General features: G+C 33.3%; 1 long non-coding RNA gene across 1 annotated transcript; it reads right to left on the reverse strand.

Annotated features, from left to right (window-relative positions):
• Positions 1–16,702: 16,702 nt before the first annotated feature.
• On the reverse strand, positions 16,703–21,815 carry LOC143053570 (uncharacterized). The gene is made up of 3 exons (XR_012971411.1): positions 21,457–21,815; positions 18,572–18,665; positions 16,703–16,778 (listed from the first exon to the last, which is right to left on the reverse strand). It is a non-coding gene; the product is annotated as an uncharacterized LOC143053570 (long non-coding RNA).
• Positions 21,816–22,101: the final 286 nt, after the last annotated feature.

A 22,101-nucleotide genomic window follows, 5' to 3' on the forward strand; every position in this document is an offset into this window, starting at 1 on the left:
TTTTCGTTCAGAGATATTCCGTTTTCCCCAAGTCCGATTTCATTTTTACACAAAACAGTCAGGTGATGACGTCACAAATCAATGCAGTACGCGTTAGGATCAATACAGCATCTTCTGCATTAACAATAACTTATGGGTGATGTAACCTTGCAGGAGGCTTTTATAATGTCAATATAGACAGTTTCAGTAGAACTTTTTTTATAGACTTTCACTTATTAAAACATTTGCATAATTGGCATGAAGTTAATACTAGGTTGATGGACAGAATATGTCTTCTGATATGACTTTTTCAACCTCCAAATAAAAACAGCAACTAAGCCTGAACTCTCCTATATCGAACAGTTTTGCAAAAATAACTAGATGTATGAGTCGATATATTCGTATAAGAAGTTTGAAATTCACTTGAAAATTGTAATACATGATGAATTATTTCAAAATCCGTTACAATTGGCTACACTGACCCCATGACAAATAAAGCATGAATGTGCGTACAGTTCATTATCAGCGATGTCGGTTAAGTGGTGGTATACTATATTGATTGTAACCACCCTGTATAACCCCGATACAGATGAAACCGGACGTTGACGCGTTTGAATCGAACACATCGTGAAACACTGAGTTCAGACAGTAAAAGAAATAATACTTTTAAAGAAAATCCAATATCTATTCTTCGGATATTTTGCTCCAATATATTCTTTGCCATAAAACTCATAGCTACTAAAAGGTTTTTCAAATATGTGACATTTGTAGATCTATATACAACTATTAAAAAACGCACGACGATATCAATGACAAACATGCTTGTTATTTTTAGATAATCAAATATTAATGTTTCTCTACCTCATAGCTTTTAAAACATACATTTTTGAAAATTTCATAGTTTAAATGAACAGACCTATTAAGACCATATTTTTTTGTTGTGTCTAGAAACAGAAAAATGCATGTTTTAAAGTGTCTTTATTTTCATGTTGTGTACGCTTCGTTGTCATTACACCTTTTTATACTGTACGCTTCTTTGACACAATATTGCGTTTGTCAATGAATTTTGCATGTATTAAATTATGCTTTGATATGATTATAAGCAATATGCATGTTAGAAAAAAATAATTTACCAACATTACATGCAGACAGCAACCCATAATATCCGTTGTATTGTTGGAACACTCTTAGAGGTATTTTGTGCATGTAAAAAAATCCTTCTGTATACGAAGTGTAAATTGGTAGGAAAAAGTAAAATCACAAAATTACTGAACTCGGAGGAAAATCAAATCGGAAAGTCCCTAATCACATGGCAAAATCAAATGACAAAACACATAAAAAACGAATTCGAATGGACAACAACTGTCATATTCCTGACTTGGAACATGCATTTTCAAATGTAAAAAATGGTGGATTAAACCTGGTTTTATAGCGCTAAACCTCTCACTTTGTACGACAAAATTCCGTTATATTTACAATGATGCGTGAACTAAACAGACAAAATAAATAAAATAGTCCAAATACGGGTACGTCAGTCATCATCGTGTTACAATTTTTGAAGGAAACAATTTAACAGAACACAATTTAGCATCTATCAAACTAAAAACACATTCAAAATTGAAAATACAATAACTCGACAGATGCATATATCGCTAAGCAGACAGATACACACGTCCGATTTCTAATTGTATACAATTTTTGAAAGTGTTTACGTGACAGTCAATGTACGGTTAGGGGATTGGTTGGGTGCCCCGCTGACATGTTTAATCCCGCCATATTCTGTATGTGCCTGTCTAAAACCAGGAGCGTGTAATTCAGTAGTTTTATACATTTTTATTCACTATTTTGTGCATAAATTTTTCGTATGAATTGTTTTACATTTGGTCTTTTGCGAAGAGTTGTTTCAATACCACATCTTTTTTTTTTTATATATATATATACAGCAATCAAAAACAATCAATGGATTATAGGCTTTTGGTCTGAATCTCAGAGGCGAGTCCTAGGGGGTCATAGATTACAATAGAGTAACATTAATGCTGCAGAATATGTGTATACAATATACATGTAACTTATAGCCACCCATAGTAATACAGTTTCTTTAATGTGAAGATGTAAAGATTAAGAGATAATTGTTACTATTCAACTGGTTTGCTTTCTTCAATTATGTTTTTTTTTTGTTTGTTTAATTTTGAAGGTATAAAGATTCTACTTAACTTCCTCGAACATTACAGGGGGGGGGGGGGGGGTAGCAGGGGTCTTGATCCCGAAATCCCGGGCTTAAAAACACGAAATCCCGAGGTCCAGAATTTAAATAAAGTTAAATCCCGCATCCCAATATTTGAAAACAAGAATTCCCGGATCCCGAATGGGTAAATCCCGAAATCCCGATCTTAAAAACACCCGATCCTGGAGTCCCGATAAAGGTCCTATCCCCCCTCATTACAGTCTTTCTTCTGTGATGGCAAAATCTAAATGATTCGTAATTCTGGTTACTGTTAGCACCTTAATGTCTACCCACCCATATGCATTTCATTCAAATTTGACTTATTTCGGAGAAGACCGAAGGGACCATATTTATATTCCCCAGTTACCCTTGGCGTCATCGGTAAATCATGTGGTTGAGCAAAGCGTCAATCATCAACCTAGCCTTAGTCGTTTGCATTGCATCTTCTTTCATGTCTTAAAAGTTACCAATAAAAAATTAAACAGTTGGTACTGACCAATTTCTGCACCCCATTATTTGTTTATGACACGCGTACGTAATGGCTGATTGTTGGTTGCTTAACGATCACTTGCAAATATGTCATGCGTGTTCAGTATAATCACAAAGTAGCAACACATACTACATGTAGGTCCTGGAAGGAGGCTCTCCAGAATTACGTCAGAGAAGTTTGGACTGCCACTGGATAAAATGAGGTATATTAAATAAGGACACAAATGTTGCTTTTCAACAGGCCATTTATAGACCTCTCATAAATTTTTTGCAAGGGTTCACACAGTGTATTAGCGTGGTGTTCTCTCTACACGAGACATTGGATCTTACTTTCCCATTCACACTGGGCGCGACTGTGTACTTTTACATCTCACACAACTAAACGGATGGCCAACTTCGGTCAGGTTTTACTGCCGGTCGAAAAAAAAAAACCCCAAAGTGACCATATCTAATAGTATATTTCCCAGTCACCCTTTACCAAATTCTTTCATAAAATGAAAAAAAAAAAAAAAAAAACCATTTGGCTACAATGTAGAAAGTTTTGCTGTACCTGTTAAATTAAAACATCACTTAACATTATTACAATTATACAATATATGCATACTTTTGAGAACTCATAAGATCGTACATTCTCTGGATACCGTGTTTACTTATAATTATTTGGCATTGCACAAGTTCATGCGTTATAACGTCTTTACCTAAAACCGTTGGATATATATATACTGACTGAGATTACTACTACTATAGACTGTCATAGTAGTCTCAGATACTGACTAATACTTTAGATACATGATTTCCCTCCTAGTTGTAATTCGCTTTGAAATACTCTATCAGTTACTTCATTCACTCCTTTGTCGATATTTTATGTATATGGTTTTTGTGCCTTGTACCGACATTTTGAGTTGAGCTAATTGCAACTGTACATTTGAGATCAAGCAGAGTTGATATTTCGGGGCCTTTTATAGCTGACTATGCGGTATGGACTTTGCTCATTGTTGAAGGCCGTATTGTGACCTATAGTTATTAATTTCTGTGTCAGTTTGTCTCTTTTGGAGAGTTATCTCATTGGCAATCATACAACATCTTCTTTTTTTAATATTAATATTATTAGTTACACAGTGTGCTGGTGACCTAATACGATATAAGGGATCAGTAAAGTCCAAATAGGGTTCGAGTTAAGACCACTGTGTAACGAATTATCTTTCCGAATATCTTAACATGTGAAATTTAGACCAGTTGTCTATCAAAGTGATCAAGTTTTACTGTAAGGAACCCACTCCAAATGTCCTATACAAACACAAAAAAAACCAAAACAACTGTTAGCTTTAAATGAGTTGCATGTATAGTTATTTCAATGGTTTACTATATTTTCTTTTCATCTGTTTCCCAGGCGAAACGTTTCAGATTTTTCTTCAACGCTGTTTTTTTTTATATATATATAATGAAGGTAACACCACTTCTAACCGTGTATCAAAATAAACCACGTCTACTAATTTCATATTAAATAAAGAGGGTGGTAAAAGGTTATTTGCGTGCAACGTGTTTTGCCATTTTTATTTCACGTGCAGCCTTGTAAAAGGTTCGTTATTCACCGTGTTTTGTGAAATAGGTAAAAAGATCAACGTGCAAGACATTTTTAATAGTTCGTTCATCGTGAAATGACAATGTCATTGCGCGTTCTTCCGTGCAGATACCATCCTTTACGCCCCTCAATAAACACGGTCTCCACGCATTCGCTTCAAACCAATGTCATACACATACAAAATATTGTTTAGCTTTATATCAACTTTAAATTTGGAACTGACAAAACACCATTTACAAAAATAAGGCATATATATATATATATATGAATTATTACGCATATTTAATACTTTAAATCTTAACGTCATTCACACTAAGACAAAGCAATATGAACAGATTATGTCGATTTTCCAATGTATTAAAATTTATTGTAAATATAATGCAATTTCCAACTTTCTGCATATCATTTATTAAAAATATTATTTAAATAGACCTGTATCGTTTCTTCACGTTCATTTTTTTAACTCTTCGTAGTCAGTTTCAAATGATGTATATTTTTGTCAATGATGATTTTAACGTGTAATTCATAAATGCATTTAACTATGGAGTCATCTTAGAAAAAAATAGTTAAATTTTCAGCAGCGTCTATCACGACACTAACATTTCCAAAGTCAAATACATTCGGATCTTCTAAAGATTAAATTTAGTCCTGCGTGATTCACGGGCGTCCTGATCAACAGAGTATTTGTCGCGATCACAGCAGAATAAATATTCCACCACATTTAAAATGGTGAATGTGATGAATATTTTCAACTCGACTCCTCGACGTAGACGCAGTCATGGTCATCGTCATTATACATCACCTTCTCTGCATGATGTCTCTATTAATGACTTGCTGCCATTCATACAAAAGCCGTTAGGTATTCATCACATTCGCACGAAACTTTATTCATTACCCCTTTCAAAACTTCATTCTCTGTTCAATTTATGTTTGGAATCCACTGTTACAAACCCTCATTCAAACCAATACAAACTTGAAGCTATAATTTCGGATATTGCAAGTCACAGACTTTTCAAGCCAGTTCGCATTGGAAAAGATGAAAAAGAGAAAAGATCTTTTCTTAATCTTTCCTTTGCCAACAAAGGTCTCGATGGCGTCAACCTAGGCAATATCCTTCATCATAAATTAGTGCAATCGAAAATACCTCCTTATTTCAAAGACCAGTCTGTACCAATAATTTCTTATACCTATACCAAACCTATTGCAACTAAAATTTTCAATTACAAACGCGTTTTGCAGGATCTCGATATTGACGACTTCAAGTCTAAACCTCCTGATTGCACTTGTGCTAGTTCCAAATTCACATATAATCCTGCTGGCCACGTTATTACCGGTGACCTTAACATTGTTAATAACACTTCTCTACAAAATGTGTTATCGAAAGGTCCCAAATATCGTGAGCCTAAATCCATCAATTGGAAATACAACTTTAAAATTTTGATGGATTCAGTCGAGGATTATGCCAGGCAATGGGCTAAGCGTGAGAAGGAAGATGTAGACACTCTTTCCGAATGGATTAAGGCAGTGAGGTCGTTGATACAAATCAGAATTAAGAAACTGAATGGGTCCATCAATGCCCATGCTACGTCAATCTTTAAAGACCCAAATGTTGCAAAACACCTATCCGACCTCCATGACAAATATGTTGTTGTCCCCGCAGATAAAGCCCCAAGTAACATCGTTTTTGTGTGTAACAGTCATTACGTCAACTGCTTGATAAACGAATTAGGTATTGACAATTCACTTGGAAACTCAACATATACCCTCACGACACTTACCAAAGAGGAAATCCTGGATAATCATAGGTCTGTTCTATGTTCCTTTGGAATTTCAACCAAAGATGAAGAACTGGATCTTCCATTTCTGTATTGGATACCTAAACTACATAAGTGTCCTTACAAACAACGGTATATTGCTGGGTCTTCCAAGTGCTCCACGAAACCTCTTTCTAAATTATTAACATCTATTTTATCAGCAATCAAAGACGGGCTTCAAAGTTATTGTGAAACTGCCTAATCTAGAGGTGGCGTGAATCAGATGTGGATACTTAAAAATTCAAAAGATCTTTTAGAGTACATACAATCTAACTCTCTTCCATCTTGTAACAGTATTAAAACATTTGACTTTTCTACTCTTTACACAAGTATTCCACATTCCAAACTAAAAGACAAATTGAAAGAGTTGGTATTACTTTGCTTCATAAAAAAGTATGGCCAACGTAGATACAAGTATCTTGTCTTAGGGAGGGATAAATCCTACTTTGTAAAGAATCACTCTGATTCAAACAAAAAATTCTCTGAAACTGATATTATCAAGATGCTTGATTTCTTGATTGACAACATATTTGTTACGTTCGGAGGACGTGTTTTTCAACAGACTGTCGGCATTCCAATGGAAACAAACTGTGCCCCTCTACTCGCCGACTTGTTTCTTTATTATTATGAGGCTGACTTCATGCAGGAACTTCTTAGGAAGAAAGATAAGAAGTTAGCAATATCCTTTAACTCTACTTTCCGCTATATAGATGATGTTCTTTCACTAAACAATTCAAAATTTGGTGACTATGTGGAACGCATCTATCCAATCGAACTAGAGATAAAGGATACTATAGATACAGTTAAGTCGGCTTCATATCTTGACTTACATCTAGAAATTGACAATGAGGGTCGGTTGAAAACAAAACTTTACGACAAAAGAGATGATTTCAGCTTTCCAATTGTGAACTTTCCATTTCTAAGTAGCAACATTCCAACAGCACCTGCATACGGGGTATATATCTCCCAATTGATACGATATTCCCGTGCTTGCATTTCCTATCATGATTTTCTTGATAGAGGTTTGCTGCTCACAAGGAAGCTATTAAACCAAGAGTTCCAAATGGTGAAGTTGAAATCACCCCTTCGTAAATTTTACGGACGCCATCACGAGTTGGTTGACCGTTATGGAATAACCGTTTCACAAATTATATCGGATATGTTCCTTACGTCGTAACTACAATCCCCTTCACTTTCATGAATATGACCTACCGAATTAGACTATTTACCGGATTTGTAATCACATAAGCAACACGACGGGTGCCACATGTGGAGCAGGATCTGCTTACCCTTCCGGAGCACCTGAGATCACCCCTAGTTTTTGTTGGGGTTCGTGTTGTTTATTCTTTAGTTTTCTATGTTGTGTCGTGTGTACTATTGTTTGTCTGTTTGTCTTTTTCATTTTTAGCCATGGCGTTGTCAGTTTGTTTTAGATTTATGAGTTTGACTGTCCCTTAGGTATCTTTCGTCCCTCTTTTAAAAGAAATGTGCATGCCAAAATTCTATATTCATTATCATGTATCTTAAGATCGACCACCTTTGCTAAAATTGAAATTGAAATTACTGTTACCAAATACTTGGGATTTCCAGAAAAAAATGTTGACGTATACAGCAAACATAGCAAATGTTTACAATCATACTTGAGATGAGATATCGTGCAGTTTTATCTATATTTTTTAAAAAGAATTTTAATTTTTAAACAATCTGTTGATAATTTCACCTTTTGTTTTATCACAATGCAACAGTTTTACCTTATATTTCAAAAATGGGATGTACAAATTTTATTTAGAATTGATTATAAACAAGGGGCATTCCTTTGTATCTTGACGACTGTAGGTCAATTCGAATATTCTATTCCACAATTTCAATTGTTACATTTTAAAACATTTTTTTGTTTATTTATTTAGGCAGTACTTTTAGACTTCACAACTTACCTTTAATTAATAATATCGAGAAAGTGTATAATATATACGGTATGTACTATCAACTATAAAAACTTTATATCGACGTTGTTTGTCAATTTATTGCGTCCTCCTTTTTCTGGTTTTGTGGTAATATCAGGACGGTCACTAAATGCTTTTTGTGTATTTTTATTTGCTATTCATGCTCTGATTTTTTGTCATGGGTCATGGAGACCACATATCCTTTGTTTTTCTATTTATCACCGAACTTCTCAGTGATAACACCAACAGAACTACCAGTTAGACAGAAAGTACACATCCTCACGGAAAACCGGCTTTGACCCCAAGCTTAAGTTAAGATTCAAAGGAATTCCTGTGTGTATACTTTCATTACTGTGTTGTGAAAATCATGTTTGTCCATCGTACGGCATGGGAAACTTAATTTCATTTCAACTGTTCACATTTGGTCAAAACTTTAGAATAATTACCAATGCTTTGAACATATTTTGAATTTCGTGATTCTTAGGGTAAGAAAAGAGACATTTATAAATCTGATATTATATTAAAAATTGGATAACGCCAACATATTTAACCCCGCCAAATTCTGTATGTATGTGTCTGTCTCATGTCAGGAGCCTGCATTTTAGTGTTTGTAAATTGTTGATGTGTTTAATTTTTGCTTTTCCTTTATGTACATAAATAAGGCCGTTAGTTTTCTCGTTTAAATTGTTTTTCATTTGTCATTTCATGGACTTTTATAGCTGACTATGGTGTATTGGCTTTGCTCGTTGTTGAAGACTTTATTGTGACCTATAGTTATTAATTTCTGTGTCTTATGGCGAGTAGTCTCATTGGCAATCATACCACATCATTTTTTATATCTTGTCAATTTGTACACAACTGCTCATAGGATTTGAGGTGGGAAGCACATATTCAATGATAGAATCTTCTAGTGCTGTATTTGAAATGGATAACTTCATGTTTGCCTTAATGGAATGGCTCAACTGCATCTGAATATTTGACCAAACGATTATCAACTAAAGTTTTAATGATTGTAAAACACCTTTTGTCTATATCATTTCTTTTTGAACTACAGTTCTGCAGCCCTTTTAAGTATCGCTGTAGTTGCTTGTTTAATTGCAGCACCAATATAATTATCACACAAAAGAAGCACGCACCTGCCGTGTTAATTGCATTGGACGCCAAAGATTACTGCAATGTTTTAGATCATTACTATTAACTCTTTCGGTTGATCATAAAGAAAACTCTTTGAGTCGAGAAGTAGAAATTCTGAATAAGTCTAACTTATATATAAGAAAAACGACAGCCCTCGTTTGTAGAGTAATGTGCTACAAGAATGATACCGTAGTTAGGATGTTTATACTTTCCTTACAATTCTTTTGTGGTTTAGCTTTAGTATAAAAGTATGATTTTTACTTGGTATCATGGGGTTCTTAGTTTCACTGAAGGTAAGACAATACAAAACACTTTGTTACTAGTACCTTCTACAACACTGTTAATTGATTTTGATAACTTATTATTGCAGTTATTTTGGAAAAAGCCTCCACATTGAAATTTCAATTTAGGTACATAGTTGAAGTTGTTTGAAACACCCAGCACTGCTACCATGCCAAATTTGACATTAAATCTGATCTTGTTTTCCTGATTTATGCTGATATGGTATGAAGCACCAAGAAATACCACCATGACAAATTTGACATTAAATCTGATCTTGTTTTCCTGATTTATGCTGATATGGTATGAAGCACCAAGAAATACCACCATGCCAAATTTGACATTAAATCTGATCTTGTTTTCCTGATTTATGCTGATATGGTATGAAGCACCAAGAAATACCACCATGCCAAATTTGACATTAAATCTGATCTTGTTTTCCTGATTTATGCTGATATGGTATGAAGCACCAAGAAATACCACCATGCCAAATTTGACATTAAATCTGATCTTGTTTTAGTGATTTATGCTGATATGGTATGAAGCACCAAGAAATACCACCATGCCAAATTTGACATTAAATCTGATCTTGTTTTCCTGATTTATGCTGATATGGTATGAAGCACCAATAAATACCAACATGCCAAATTTGACATTGAATCTGATCTTGTTTTCCTGATTTATGCTGATATGGTATGAAGCACCAAGAAATACCACCATGCCAAATTTGACATTAAATCTGATCTTGTTTTCCTGATTTATGCTGATATGGTATGAAGCACCAAGAAATACCACCATGCCAAATTTGACATTAAATCTGATCTTGTTTTCCTGATTTATGCTGATATGGTATGAAGCACCAAGAAATACCACCATGCCAAATTTGACATTAAATCTGATCTTGTTTTCCTGATTTATGCTGATATGGTATGAAGCACCAAGAAATACCACCATGCCAAATTTGACATTGAATCTGATCTTGTTTTCCTGATTTATGCTGATATGGTATGAAGCACCAAGAAATACCACCATGCCAAATTTGACATTAAATCTGATCTTGTTTTCCTGATTTATGCTGATATGGTATGAAGCACCAATAAATACCACCATGCCAAATTTGACATTAAATCTGATCTTGTTTTAGTGATTTATGCTGATATGGTATGAAACACCAAGAAATCTGAAGGACAGTTTTAAGCACGACTAAAACATAGCAATTAGATCTTATAATTTTGTTTTTTTCTTTTGCAAAGTCTGATGTATTGCTACGAATATCATATAAAAATTGAAAGACAAAATCAAGGACAGTTTTTTTCTGCGTGTATTTGAAAAAGAGAGACTAGATACCAAAGTGCAATCATAGGCCCAATAAAAACGCCAATAAAGCATGGTTTTAAATAGAAATATCAAAAGACAATCCAAAAATTACATAATGAACATAAGATTGAGCAATACGAGCTCTACAAAAAAGAGAGGTTAAACTCAGGTGCCCTTGAGTTAAGCTGCGACTGGTCTGATAAACTGCATATTTGAAATAATTACTGATATCAATTTTGACCAAATTTAGGGTAGATATGTTTAACTTAAATTTGTCGTTGATCGTTTTTGTGATAAGTATCACTTCTAATACAGTTTGAACAAACAGGGGAGAATGTTTAATTTTATACTGCACAAAATATTTAGGAAATCTGATTGGATGGTTATCCTCCCTCAAACGTGCGTGAACCAATATTACATACTTACGAAACATAAACTATTTTATACTACCCTACAGAATCTCGATTCTGAAAGTGCTGGAAACTTTTAAATAAAAATCTTTATTGCAAAATTACACACATAAGGGTCAAGCAATAGAAACATACAATTATACTTTTTAAATACAATGCAATACAATGAAATACAATACAATATAACAGAACATATTTAAAAGTTCAATTATAAATTTATGTATAAAACACAATCATGAGCTTATCGAAAGAGGATAGACACAGACACGTCTTCTATCCGGTAAATGACGTCATAAAGGCGTGCGAGATTGACGATCTTTTTTTCGGTGAAAAACATAATTCTAGAAATGACGCCGGTATTGCTTCAGTAACAGATGGAACTTTAAATTTAACTTGAACTGATAGTCCAGTCAAACTAAGTTTGACTTGAATCTAATTGTAACAGTAAATGTTGTAGTTCCTAATCTATAGCATTAAGCCCCAAATATACACAGAAAAAAGTCCCATAAAATCTAACTTGAGGAAAACTCAAAATAAGCATTTTAATTTCTTATGGTAATTAACATGGAAAAGGGAGATAACTCTGCAAGAATAAGTCTTTTTTGTCAGTTTTTGGTTGATTTTTATAATATTATACTTGAAAGATTGGTGAAAACGTACTTTACAACACTTTTTTTTTTTTTTTTTTTTTTTTAATTTAGGCAGATCGTTCAAACACAAGTCATCTTCATTAAAAAAAAACCCAGATTTTTAATTCCTTTACTATACGTTTCCTTTGTTTCGGTACAAAAATGGCACCATTCTTTGTTTCGGTACAAAAATGGCACCATTCTGTGTCACTATTATATTTTTAAAATAATTAAAGTATTTTTAAAAAAATTCTATGGAGAAATCTATATTGAATTGCCCTTAATGTGGGATCTTCGATTATAAGTAAAGGAAGATTAAAAACGAATTTCCATTCTTCGGCCACGTATCGATTCCCAATTTAATTTCCCTCTCTCTAAAAATTTTTTTTATAGATTTTTTATTTATATTTTAACTAATGTTGTATTGTTGTCCAGCTTAAGTTTTGCTGTCCACCAAAAAAACGCAATTACTTAAATATTTGTGAGAATATTTGTCCCAAACAGCGATTTTGTTAAAGAGAATAAAATAACACCACGATTCACGTACCTCGTGCAATTCCGGAACTATCTAGATGCGTTTAAATTTCTCTATAGGAAATTAACATTGCAATGGTCGCTTCAGTTTTCCGGAATTAAGTTAAGTTTACGTCTTCAAAGTTCGCGCGACGTTACGTATATTGATAAAAGAGAAATAACTCGTTTGAATGACGCTGATTTTTTGCATATTACGTAATGATAAAAACCATATCAAATCAAGTATCGACTATTCTATATTCATGATTGAGTTATATCAAAACATCATTACATAATGTAAAAACCATATTACATAATGTCAAAATGTAATCAATTAATAATAAAATAACATAACGTAATATCAGAGTTTCTAATCCAAGTCATGGATTATCTTAGACGTATTAGGCACAACTTTTTGGAATTTTGGATCATCAATGCTCTTCAACTTTGTACTTGTTTGGCTTTATAAATATTTTGATTTGAGCGTCACTGATGAGTCTTATGTAGACGAAACGCGCGTCTGGCGTACTAAATTATAATCCTGGTACCTTTGATAACTATTCCACATAAGACAGCTGAGGCATTCATTCACATAAAACCATGACCTGCACTCATTTACAGTGAACTTAATTAAGGATGTACTTAGGTGATCTAAGGTAAAATTAAATAAATCAAAATTGATACTTCAAGCTAAAAGAGTACTAGTTAAGGACCAAAATAAGCTAAAACTATTGATAGGTCATGAGCTCCTTTTCGAGATATTTGTTTTATAAAGTATGGCGGGAAAAGGCTGACTCAGACTTAACCATATATTTGCATTTATATTATTTGGGTCTCAAATCAAAAGAAAGAAAATTAAGTCTTATGTTAAAAGATAAATAGGTGCTATGGGGCAAAATATTTTACCTTGTATCGTATGGAAAAACACCAAGGAATCCGAACATTTGACACCTATTCCAAAACCTCACCGAAATATATCCTTGTATACCTGTATTTTGTTCCTTTATCTAAATTTCTTAGTAGTTATAGTCTCCCACTATATAACTTGAATTTCATGAACATCGCTAGTGCGAGAATCGGTGACGAAGAGGGCTTAAATTGATTTAATTGAAAGTTGACATATTACAAATATAAAGAGGTTTCATTATTTTAGATGATCCAAATCTAACCATATATAGTAATATGACATGAAACACTTACAACATGTAACGATAAGTCCATTTATCAATATATTGGATAAGCAAAGACCATAACTTCTGTCAATTGTAAAATTTCTCTACCGTTAGTGATGGTAAGGTTGACAAAACGACCATCTGTATACGGATTGCGCTGGAATACCAGATGCTCTCCATCTTTACCGGGTCCTTTGAAATGTGTAAATATCGACATATCATCAAGGCTTTGTCCAACAGCTATGTCAAGATCATGGAGTCTGCTACCAAAGTCTATGTAAAAGGAATAACGAATAAAGGAGTAGGTCCGGTAAGACCCTTATTTGGCCCCAAAATATAGCAGTTTTACAAAATTGTTAAGATGTAAACTTCTAGTTATCTATTGGAAAGGAGAATGGTTCTGCTACATAAATATGTGCTGTTTTTGACAATACAATGCACATATATCGGGTACTACCATCATAAAGTCATGCTAAATTACTGAAATCTTCACAATTTTAGCGTTTTAGTTAAATTTTTGACGGTTTTCGTCTTAAATGAAAGTGGCCGCATTTGTGTTCATTCATAATATTGAAATGTAAGTTGTATTCGATGATAATACATAACATATATGAAGGTTGAGGATGAACACGGATGCGGCCACTTTCATTTTTGCCAAAAACGATCTGAAAATTGACATTTTTTGGCATATTTGATAGATTTTTCATATTTAAGCTAGAATCGGAGCCTTTAAATGACAAAATCAGTTGAAATCTTTCACACAAAATATTTGAATCAATTGAAAAAGACACTTAAGTGTTTAAAAAGTGTTAAAAATCTTTCGTCAGATGAACCTGAAATTTGAGGCCAAAATCGGCTCTTACCGGACCTACTCCTTTGGAAATGGACAACATTCAAGCTAACTACATACAAAATGAAAAAAAACCCACATTATTTCGGTGCAAAAGTTGAAGTTAAAGTAAAATTTGCGTCATCATGTTGTACGAGAATCTTTCCTTTCTTTATGTAAACAGTTTTATATCTAATGCATTCTGGGTATTGTTTTAAAAAGCTTTTAGATTTATTTGCTAACAAAGTTTTAAAAAAACGAAATTTAACTAAAACTGGGACGTTATTTCTATTTTGAAGTGCAAATAGTAAATGATTGATTGATTGTTGGTTGCTTAACGTCTAGTGGCAAATATTTCATGCAAGTTCAAAACGAGAACATGTTAACAATAAATACAATATGTAAGTCTTGTAATACAGGTAATACAGGATGATGATCGTAGAAATTTGGACTGCCACCGGAAAATTATGGTTTTTTGGATAGGGACGGAAATTTTGCTTTGAAAATGCCACTTACGGACCCCTCAAAGAGTTGTTGCAAGGGTTCCTAACGTGCAAAGAGTGTTGCTCTTTACACAAGTCTTCGGATTTAACATCCATATTCTGACTGGACGTGACTGCAAACAGGATACATCTCGCACAATGAAACGGACGCCCAACTTTGACAAGCGTTTAAATTAAGTGACCATATTTCTATTCCTAGGCTTAGTCACCATTGAATGTGTGCAAACAATTAAATGCTAGTAAGGCAGCAACCATTTTACTTCGAAGGGGGATTATGTTTTTAGTAAGATTTTCTTTCTCAGATTTTCGACGGAATCAGTCAATCATTCTTTTTTAAATTTAACACTCTTAGGTATAAGGAAAATCTGGATTCAGAATATTTATTTTGGTCATCTGTTTGATCACACTATTTGTTTTCTCCCTCAAATTGGGGATATGAATATCTGTTAGGAAAACAAACCCCAATATATTAACCCCCCTCTTTGCAGTGAAATGGTCGTTTCTTATCTTTAGATACTGTAAGGTTAAAGAGTAAAATAACAAAAATACTGAACTTAGAGGAAAATCAATTGGAAAGTCCCTAATCACATGGCAAAATCCAATGACAAAACACATCAAAAACGATTGGACAAGAACTGTCATATACCTGACTTGGTACAGGCATTTTCAAATGTAGAAAATTGTGGATTAAACATGGTTTTACAGCGCTAAACCTCTCACTTTGTTGACAGTCTCATCAAATTCCGTTATATTTACAATCATGCGTAAACTAAACAGACATAATAAATAAAATAGTCAAAATATGAGTTCAGCAGTCATCATCGTGTAACAATTATGACAAAAGTGTGTAAGAAATCATATCTGATATTCTTGCTCAGTTATAATAACCTTCCATCATTACCGAACTGAACAAATATATAACACGACGGGTGCCGTATATGGTGCAGGAAATGCTTACCCTTCCGGAGCACATGATTTCACTCCCGGTTTTTAGTGGAGTTCGTGTTGTTTCTTAATTATTATTTATAACTGTTGATGTAAATGTCCTTTGGTTTTGTGAGTCTTTGTTTACTCCTTGGTTTTGATTGTTATTGTCTTAAAAGGAACAATTTAACAGAACACACAAATTTCCGTGAATGGGAGACACTGTACTGGCTGCCTTACTTTTAATAGAGCAAATTAATATTGTTCTATTTTTTGTGTTTTTTGCTTGACCCATATGAGTGTAATTTTCAAATAATATTATTATTATCAGTGTACATATATTATATGTACATGCACTGTAAATAAAGACTACATATATGATGACTGCATGCAAATATGAGCCTCTTTGTCTAGAAAAGTAATTAAAAAGGTTCTCCTTTTTAAACATTTGCTTATTTTTATGCTATCATCGGAACGACGAATTTTAAAAACTGTTTACTTTGCAAAACAACTCTATAGTTTCAATCAAACATGTATTGTTGGTCTTTTGTATGCCACATTATGTGAATCACATCAGTGTTTAAGTTTATTTAAGGATGTTCGCTCCTTTTTTTTTTGAAATTTGCCAATTATTCAGAATCCTCTGATTTTATCCATGAAGCACCATTTAAAAAATTTGCCCACTAACCCCTTTTCTGTAAATGATTGCATATATAATTAAAAAGGTCATCTTTGAAAATTTTTGAAAGTCCTTGTTAATTTTTTATGGTCTTTTAGAACATCCATAAAATCTGAGATTAATATGAAACACGTACTTGATCTGTTGATGATTTCAATTCTCATGATATTGTAGATGTTTCCTAGATCTACCCACCAAAATGGGGTGGTTTCCAATAGCGTATGTGAAAACGTATTTGTTAATCCATCCACAGCGTTTTCTGAAGCGCGTTCTGAAGCATACATTGTATTTAATGAGCTTTGTCCAGAAATCTTTCCAAGCGCCACATTTTGAGGTTCTTTGTTCAGAATTGTATTATCTAAAAATAAATCCAATGTTTTGTCATAAATTTTATATTAGATTTTTTTGCGATTTTGATAACTTTAAGAAGTTACAATTTTAAAATTCTACAAAAAAAAAAACCCTTTGATCTGACTGTATTTACTGTAACGGTTCATAAGGGAAAAATAAATCTATAATAGAACAAAAATATGTCATATGATTGCAAATGAAACAAATTTCCATCAAAGACCAAATGACGTTACAACAATACCGTGTATTGCAATTAGAGTTACGTGTATCAAGCTACGTCTTGTGATTTATCCGAAACCAACAAAATCGGTAAATCCAATTTCTCAGTGTAAAAGAACTAAATAATGCAGTAACATTCGTAAAAGAGCCGTGAAACATGAAACACTTAAGTACGAAACAGTGTCGCTTCGTCGACAACTTTATTTCAGTAAGACAAAAAATAATCACTACGATTTACCTTGGGATACAGAATATCCTTTATTATTGCCGACGCATCATAATTTATTGATTTTTATTGACAATGATACGAGCATTAATACACAACATTCGGGAATAATTTAATTTTGGATGTAACGCGTCTTCTGATTGGCTGACGTTGTTTTGTTTATCAGCTCATAGACATAATTTTGTCATGTGACCGTGACGTCATTAACGTTTTAACATAATTGTCCAACAGCCGTCTTCCCAACGAACTCAACGATATTGCGCAACTGTCTCATATATTTCTTTGGCCGCTGACTTTGATATTCGAACTGAATTGAAAATGTTTCCTCTGATGATATTCGCGCTAGTTCAGATATGTGTCTACTAAAATACTATTTTCTTTCACCCCCTACTAGCATTTCGTCTTATTTATTCCTTTTGGTAATTATAATACTTATCGCTACTTTGTGAAATTTTCCTGTGAACTTTTGCACTGGTAATTTCCTATCTCGGCACAATAGAGTGATGTGAAAAATGATCACTAGAAACTATAAGTGTACATGTGCCGAATGAAACACACAACGTCGTCCGAGTTAAGATAGCGATAAACAGATTATCATTGGTAATCAAAACTCGATTGCTTTTCTCACCTTCGACGTACCGGCTCAAAACCATTCTCTTTGAGATGACCAACGATAACCTAAAATTAGTGTTTTATCTACTGTCAAACGGAGGCTAATAAACTCATCGTACTACAATCGACAATCCTGAATAAAATAGCCTTGCCAGACGTCATAATTCTTTAGACTACTATGGCCGCTGACTTTGATATTCGAACTGAACAGACAATGTTTCCTCTGATTATTTTCTCGTTAGTTTAAATATCAGTCTACAGAAAAATGCTATTTTCTTTCACCCCTACTAGCATTTCGTCTTATTTATTCATTTTAGTAATTATGATACTTATCGGTATTTGATGAAATTTTCCTTTGATCTTACTGACTTATAATTTCCTATTTTGGCACAATAGAGCGATGTGAAAAATGGTCGCTAGAAACTATAAGTGTACATGTGCCGAATGAAATAAACAACGTCGTCAGTGTTTAAATAGCGATGAACATGAACAGATTATCACAGATAATCTTAACTCGATTGCTTTTCTCGCTTTCGACGTATCGGCTCAAAATCATTCTCGTTGAGATGACCAATGATAACCTATAATTAGTGCCTATATATACTGTCGCACATAGGCTAATGAACTTATCATACTACAGTCGGCTATCATCGGGTTAATCCGCTACTCTCCATTGAAGGTACGGAATTTGCCGAGTTGTGACGAATAATCAAACAAATATCGTTATCAATAGTTTTACTTACCCTCAGATATACAAACGAACTTTTTATTTTGAAGGCTTTTACACACTTCACCTCTGGCGCATTGATTTCCAACACATGGGTCATAAAGTGGATCCTTAAAATGATAATTTTCATCTTATTACCACATACATTATACAATTGATATTTCGTTCTCAGTATTTTCCTTTACATTGTACACTACATATCACTGGTAAAAATTACTGCATAATGTAAAGTAGATAGTTTAAATATGAATATAATTTTATATTAATACAAAATCACGGTTGGAGAATTTCTCCGCACATCACATGCAGATATATTAGACACAATAGACAATCTTAAAGTATGTTGAAACTACAGTATAGACATTTTTTATAATCAAAATGCAGCGAATCATATTCTGCAGATTCATTATTATTCGTTGGATACCGACTTTCGTGGATTCGAAGTTACATGTGAACTTTGAAATTTAAATTTCAACGAACAATAAATGTTATATTGCCTTATACGCAAAATTCGACAAACTCCCGATGTTAGATATCCACGAATACGTCAGTTTTTCTTAATCCACTACAATTGGTACCCACGGAAATAAATGAATCCCAGTATATCATATGTATAGAGGTTGCAGAATCATGACATAAATCGAACTGTCAATGCCAGGAAAGGCAATGAAAATGTCTGAAATAGTTGTCGATCACCGTTTGTTGTGCGACTAATCCAGGCTTACGCGGAAAAATGTGGAAATTAGGGAAGCTATTTGGTTACTTTTCATTTTGTGTTTGGGTATGCTGAAATGATTCGAATCTTTTTAATAACCGCTTTTTAAACGCCGTTTTCAAAACATGATTTTCGTTAACTCGATATAACAATTACGACTTTCTCAATGTCAAATTCGCTAGATCTTGATTTTGTTGACAACTTAACCATGAAATTTTTTAATAATTAATAAACTATTTGTATTCTAATGATCCTGAATTCATTTTGAAGTTTAATGAAGTTGAATGATAAAAAATAAAATCACAAAAATACTGAACTTGGAGAAAAATCAATTTGGAAAGTCATTAATCACATGGCAAAATCAAATAACAAAACGCATCAAAAACGAATGGACAAGAACTGTCATATTCTTCACTTGGTACAGGCATTTTCAAATGTAGAAAATGGTGGATTAAACCTGTTTTTATAGCGCTAACCCTCTCGATAAGAAATTACCAACCACCTAAATGAATATGCAATAATTCCTGAATCATATTTAGGAGATAATTGTATTGTATTTCAAGCTCCGACGGCATCAATTGGGGATTTGATGGTCGCAGATTAAGTTTACTGGCGACCCGCTAGCGGAGACAGTAAACGGGTATTTGCGACCATCAAATCCCCAATTGATGCCGTCGAAGCTTAAAATACAATATTGTTATCTCCATTCTAATGAAACTGACAGAAAACAACGTTAAAACGTGTAATTAAAATCTGTCATATGCCGTCTGCGCTTGCGCGTACGCCCCATAGCATCAATTGTCAATTGATTCCATGTAAAATAGTGACGTTATCCAATCAAAATGAACGTTACAAACGTTGTTGCATTAGAATGACGAATTGACAGTATGAGCAGGAATTCTTTTTAAATATTTCAATACCACTGTATTTGAATGTATTACTATTACATGTATTTTAAAGCATTTATAATTTTTACTATAAATTAATTCAAATCTATTTCAAGCTTTTTTACTTTGATATTATAAACACTTTCGACATGTTAGTATCGTGTAATGAATTTGAATAATTGACAAAATTGACAAGACTCGTGGTATCTATGATGATAGAAATAAGAAAATGTTGTATAAGTTCCAATAGGACAATTCTCCATACAAGTCACAATGTGTAAAAAGTAAACAATTATAGGTCAAAGTACGGCCTTCAACCGTTTAACGAGGACTTAACTGTAGGCGCAAATGTTATCGTTTATGTTTTGGTAGTCTGCTGTTTCCGCGTAGGTTCTTTCTTTCTTAAAAATTAAACTAACAAAATTACTGAACTTCATAAAAACAAATATGTAAAAAAAGGTGGATTAAACTCGGCTTTAAAGCTAGCTGAACATCTCACTTGTATGACTGTCATAAAATTCCGTTTACATTGACAACTATGTGTGAACAAAACAAACAGACATATATAATAGGTAAAAATGTCAAAAATAGGGATACAGCAGTCAACATTTTGTTGTATTCATGATAACATTGACAAATGTTTTCGATTTTAAGCCATATACTATTACCAAAATAGCAAGAAAACGACGTGGAAAACTGAAGAACAGCTTGTGGTCATTCGTGACAAATGGTGAGTCATGCAGGCTTGTTATTGGAATTGTTACTAACAAAAATAATGAAACTGTTGTTTAAATAAGATAAACAATATATCAGCTTCTTCACCGTTCTGAAGGACAGAAATATTTTTAATCACGCCACGCCGTAAACGAAGGGTTTTGTCATACTGAAAGTTCATCCATCGTTAGATTTTCATCCATAGAAATCCCTGGTCCAAGTATGCATTTTTTTGGCAATTTCCTACTCTATGATAGGGAATTCTATTACTCTGTTATTAAATTATATGAGATGAATAATATAACTTAAATCAAGCTCATGATAGGTGCAATTTAGGAAAGATGGTATTGTTTTTGGATAATGTTTTCGTGTATACAAAACAAAAACAGTTATTGTCCCACTAAACTAAACATATTGTATGCTTTTTTCTTGTAGTAGCAACTACGTGGCGGAGTACCAGAAGGTACTTGCACAGATAATGCAGAATAAGTATTCTGTCGAAAATGATATTCTCTGAAATAGAAAGGAATATATTAGTTGTCTTCGATTGATCTATTCACTCACTTATTCCAATTGTAAACTCACCCCTCTGTAATGATCGACCTCAACGTAGACATAACCAGTTTCGACTTGAAAATCGCCTTCAAAAACATTTATTGGGTTCGAATTAATCTCACATCTAAGAGAAGCTCTGTTATAGTTGTAAGAACGACAACGTTTTCGTCGGATACATTTCTGGAAGCATGTCCTCGGTGATATTTTTTCAAATATACGATAAGTAAATCCACGCAACTTTACATTTCGCTTATCTGGATTTATTCGGAAAGTTTCTGATGTACATTGCTCAGCAGACGTTTGAAGGAATTTAAAAAGTAACAACAGACCTTGATAAATACCAAAACGCATTTTCTACAATCAAACTTTTAGAAAAGTTCTCTCTGGTCTTCAATTATCAAAACCGTTCCAGACTATGCCTATCTTTTTACAAGGGAAGTCTGTGATATAAAATATTAATTGCAAATGACGTGTCATAAGTATTTATATGCATGGGTCCGTTTGCATTTTAATGTAACAATAAATTAAAGAATAAATAATTCACAGAAAATGGTAGTATTTCAACAAAAATCAATAATCTAAGATGTTAACTGAGACGAGGAACAAACTGAATGTATATAATTACCATGATTACCTATATACTGAAATACTAAGGCTTTTCTACCTCAGGAATAG

This window comes from Mytilus galloprovincialis, chromosome 12, assembly GCF_965363235.1.
Source record: "Mytilus galloprovincialis chromosome 12, xbMytGall1.hap1.1, whole genome shotgun sequence".
In the NCBI taxonomy this organism is placed as follows: Eukaryota; Metazoa; Mollusca; class Bivalvia; order Mytilida; family Mytilidae; genus Mytilus; species Mytilus galloprovincialis.